Source organism: Castanea sativa, chromosome 12, assembly GCF_040712315.1.
Source record: "Castanea sativa cultivar Marrone di Chiusa Pesio chromosome 12, ASM4071231v1".
Classification (NCBI taxonomy): Eukaryota; Viridiplantae; Streptophyta; class Magnoliopsida; order Fagales; family Fagaceae; genus Castanea; species Castanea sativa.
In genome coordinates, this window is record NC_134024.1 from 31409055 (window position 1) to 31414432 (window position 5378).

Sequence of the window (5378 nt, forward strand, 5' to 3'; positions counted from 1 at the left end):
AGAACTTGAATTTTTATTTTTATTTTTTTGTTCTGTGATAAAGAAAGTACTAAGTCTTCAATCGGCAAGACTTCTATGGTATAATGATGCAGCAACCAAAATATATAGAGTGTAACAACATCTAAGGGGAGCAAAAGAAAAAAAAATTATATATATATATATATATATATGTATGTATATATATATGTATGTATAGACAGACACACACACCCTTACACAGTGTTTTGAGCTATCCATTCATCTAAATCGAAATTCGACCGACTAAATTTAATACAATGATTTTCATATGAATAAAGCTTTATTTCAAATGCCTTATCGCTTCATGTAAACTGTCAACTTCTCATCTTCTTCAATATAATGTCTCACCTCATCCCAAAGGCACCATTTCATCGTGCTGAGCCTTCACCATCTCTATCAAAGACATTGCCTTTGTAGGCGGGATGGTATCTCCCCGCATATTGGGATTTGGGTGCATAGAGGTTTCTAAGGGAGGGGTTTGAAATTTGAACTACTTAGTCAGCAACAAATTAAGAAGAAATACCATGAGTTGCAACTCCCTGATTATCAGATAATAAAACAAAAGAAGGGAAGCATCGTACAAAATTAGGATCATTTATATTATAATACCAATAATAGAAGATTTTTAGACAGGAAGGCAACTCTGCCACCACCATTTCTTCTCTCACATCAATTTTTCTTCTTGGTTGCTAGAAGATTTTGTGTGCATGCTTTCATCTATAAAACAGAAAATATTATGTAGTCAAATACAAAAGTCTATGACGGTCCCAAATACAAAAGTCTATGAGCGATCAGTTTTTACTTTTTAAGCCTCTACAAATTTTAGATAAATTTTCAATCTTTTAGAGCAAAGGAATTAGATCTAAAAATATATGATACATGTAACATGTGATGTGATCATAAATATATATATTGTAAATGATTTAACACAACAAAACACAATCAAACCAAAAAGAAATAAGAGTGACATAGAAGAGAGTAGAGGAGGAGAGCCACTCCTCCTGGTAGCCTCCTCCATGTGGATGTCATGAACCCCAAAAAGATAAGAATTTGGAATCTGGGTTGCTATCAAAATCAATCAATTTGTCAGTCCACGAAAGATTACCAAGAATCTCTATGATGTTCAGCCACCTTTTTCCTTTTGCCACAAAGGGAACTTGAGAACTATAAAACAAAACCCAGAAACTAAAAACCTAATAAACACTCAGGTGGTAGCATATGAACTCTATGATTGATAACCAATCAATATGGCAAATTATGGAAAAGAAAATCATTAAAGAATTATCACTTTAGCTTTCTTCAACATAGAATCAACAGACTTCTCCTACCTCTTCTCAAATAAGCCACAACACTTTTTTTTTTGGATAGGTAATCAGAAAGCTTTTATAAATGATAGTAAAAAAAGACATACAAGAAGTTCATGATGATGAACAACAAGAAATAAGCTATCAGGAAACTAAGCTAAGGGAGGACAAAAACTCAGAGAGAGAAGAACAATTAGTAAAACCCCAACAACGAGACCACTCCAAAAGACTATGCTGGCATGAAAGTTTTAACTCAACCAACGTCTTCTCTTTGTCCTCAAAGGATCGACGATTTCATTCCAACCACACAGTCCACATTAAGCACCCTGTAACCTAATTCCATATGTCCGACTTTTGCTTCCCATGCCACTGATGCTAACTAGATATCAAACCCGCCACCGATCCTGGCATAACCCACAGGATACCAAATGCCTGAAGCAAACAAGTCCATAGGGAATGAGTAACAGGGTAATAGAAAAGAAGGTGGTTAACCAACTCCCCGTCACTGCAACACATACAATACCTATTAGCCAAAGGGCGTCCCTTAAGCATAAGGTTATCCAAAGTGAGGATCCGGCCATGAGCAGCAGACCACAGAAAGAACGCCACGTGCTTAGGGATCTTTGGTTTCCAAACCCCCCTCCAAGGAAGCCAAGAATTCGAAGCACCCTGGATCGCAAGGTAGTAAGACTGAGTGTCAAACTTACCATCCCCTTTAAACCGCCAGTAAAGGGTATCTCTCCTACTACCCTGAGAAATACGAGTTTGGATGAGCCGAAGAAGAGAATACGAAGCAGCCAACTCCCAATCTTCAAAAGCTCTATAAAACGTTAAATTTCACACTCTAACATTACCCCCTTCTGGAATCCACAAAACCTCAAAGATACAGGTATCCTTGACCGTTGAACACACATAGAGCTCAGGATAGAGAACTTTTAGAGTAGTGTCACCAATCCACCTGTCATGCCAAAAGCGGATACGAGTGCCTTCCCCCACTACAAAAGACAGATGCTTAGAAAAGCTCTCCCAACCTTCATTAATGCTTCTCCATAGGCCACACCCATGGGACCTCCTGCAAACGTTAGTCCTCCACCCCCTTTGTCCCTCGCCATATTTTGAAGAGATAACACGACACTATAGGTGGGTAACTTCATGGCCATATCTCCACAGCCACTTCCCTAATAAAGCCTGATTAAACGACACCACTTTTCTTATCCCCAAACCACCCATCTCAACGGGTAAACACACCTTATCCCATGCCACCAAAGGATATTTCCAAAATAACCAAGGTAAAAAAATAGAAGAGTATTTTTGGTTGTTAAGTTATAGCATTATTGAGTAGCATAAACAGCTCCTTTTATTTTTGAAAAGACATTCAGGCAATCTCACAATCAAGGGCATGCCAAGGATGTACGTCTAATAAAAGGACATGAAATATCATAACTATCCTAAAAGATGAGCATCAAGTACAGTAGAAACCTTAACTTGTATTATTCATTCCAGCCATCACCTTATTTTTATTTTTTTATTTTTTTGTGCAAAACTCCTTACACAGCACATAACTAAGTTATTAACAATGGAACAGGGCACTATTATTGGACTCTCCAAAAAAAAAAAAAACTCTAAAATCCTAGATGGATTTTCTCTCCACTAATATAAACCACAATATGAAACAATTAAACTAAATATAAATCCAAGCTTGAGATAACCCAGAAACTTAAATTAAATCTAAATGCAAATATAAAAAAAAGGTCTAATATTATGTAAATAGAGCAAAAACTAAGAATTCTTAATGCCAACATAAAAATCGAACTGTGCATATAAATCTAACATAAATATAGGTTTCTAAGCTCCACAAAGTTTCACACAACACTCAAAATCATCACACCAGTATAACCATCTAACTACTAAACTTAACATCAACTTACCAACACAACAGTCTTGAGTTGCAATACAAATTCTAGACACCACCAACCATGAATTGAAAGAGAGATATTTTAAAGGAGATGATCACCAACAACCATGGTTTGATTAAAGAATTTAAGTTGTATCCATGTAATAGTGTACGCCAAAAAAAATAAAACAAAAACTCCCATATATACACACACCAACCTGACACTAACTTCTCCCCAGAACTACAGAACTAACAAAAATAAATTTGACCTCCTCCCAGCAACAAATTACAAAGAAATCGAGATTGTCATTAGTATCTTTAATTATTAAATGTTTATACCTACAACATATAAAACAGAGTTAAGGCAAGGCTGATTAGCATAGAAAAAATAAAAAAAAGGCACATGGTAGGCTTATGCTTATAGCTATCCCTAAACCCTAAATCAAATTTAAAAGATTATAAACTTACTGGTAATGTTTACCTCCTGGAATATGCTTTTACAATCAATGAGAATAATCTTTTACTCTACTTTAAAATAGTAGTAGTGCAAGTGCAATAGTCATGAATCATTGCAAAACTTCCAAAAGACTCTATAAAAGAGAGAATTTAAAAAAGAAAAGAGAGTACCATGTTGCAGCAACACCAGCCTTAATATAACCGAGGGTTCTTTTTTTTTTTTTTTTCTCTCTCAAGGCCTGCGCAAGCTCCTTTGTAACAAAAAATGCATTTATTACAACCATTACTACCAACACTAACAGAGAACAAACACCTGAGCATTCTATCAAACACATGGAAATCTGCAAAGAAAAAAAAACAAAAACAAAAAAACTTAAATCCAAAGCAACAAACAGCCACAAACCAACAAAATTCCATGAACAAATGCAGCGGATAGAGAGAGAGAGAGAGAGAGAGCAATATATAGAAATTAAGGAGAGAAAAAAACATGTTTTAATTACCTAAAAATAATTTCCGATATAGAGTATGATGGGTTGATGGAGAGGCAGAGAGAAATCAATGTAGTGGTGGCGGAAGCGGCGGTGGGAGGATCTGGGTTTTGGGGGAAGGAGATGTTAGCATCAGCATGAGAGATTTGTTTTAAAACTTTATTGTGTTTTTGTGGGAGATGGTGGGTCTGGGCCTGGGCCTGGGCCTGGGCTTGGGGTGTGGAGTTTTACTGTTACTTTCCAAAAAAAAAAAAAATCCTTCTCTCTATGGCTATTATGTTTCTACACATTGTTTCCAAAAAAAAAACCCTTCTCTCTAAGTGATACGTTTGTTTTCTACACACTTAAATGATGTGTGATTTTTTTTTTATTAAAAAAAAAAAATGATGTGTTTTTTACATGTACAGAGAAATGGTAGGCAAAACGTTGTGTGGGACATTACAAAGGGGAAGAGAGAAGAACGTTTAGAGAGAGCTTAAGAAGGAAATAAAAAATGCAAAATTTGTAACTGCCAAATAGCTAGAACATTGTGTCTATAATTGTAGTTTTTAAGAGGTGTTTTTCTTTTAAAGAAAACTTAATAAAGAAAACGAAAAGATACAATTATTCGGTTTTTAAATGTACATGTGTGGCATAAATTTATGTAGTCACATGACGTAATAAAGAATGGTCAACAAAAAGTCAAATGTTTCGACTATTAGTTATTACTAGTCTTTAATCCGCGCAATGCGCAGGGTATTCCACAACGTTACTTTTATTACAATCTTTTTTTTTTCTTTTTCTTTTTTTGGGGGTAACTTTTCTGTACTTTTTAAAATTGTCAATACTTTTTATTCAACCCAATTCAAATTTGATGTGTTTTCTAGTTACATATATCAAACTTTAAACCAATCCCAAATCTAATCTTATTGTCAATTATCATGGTTAGCACTTAGCAAACTATATTTTATTTTTATTTTTCTCCTTTAGGCAGCATTCAAAATGGCTTGATAGTCCTACAAAATGGTTACTTCATAAAATTTTGCACTCTCAAGTCTCACCTCCAATACACCTACCATTTTTACTAAAAAAAGAATTACATATATTTAGGAATAAGTGACATTGTCTCAACTTTAAGTAGAGGGCAGGGTATGTGGGGCAAGGAATAGGGTTCAAGTCTTTAGGAGGGAGACTTACACACATATAGAAAATAAATAAATAAAAAGAAAGTATAGACTA

General features: G+C 35.0%; 1 long non-coding RNA gene across 1 annotated transcript; it reads right to left on the reverse strand.

Annotated features, from left to right (window-relative positions):
* Positions 1-279: 279 nt before the first annotated feature.
* On the reverse strand, positions 280-4299 carry LOC142618997 (uncharacterized). Its single transcript, XR_012841411.1, has 3 exons — positions 4173-4299; positions 3844-4013; positions 280-735 (listed from the first exon to the last, which is right to left on the reverse strand). It is a non-coding gene; the product is annotated as an uncharacterized LOC142618997 (long non-coding RNA).
* Positions 4300-5378: the final 1079 nt, after the last annotated feature.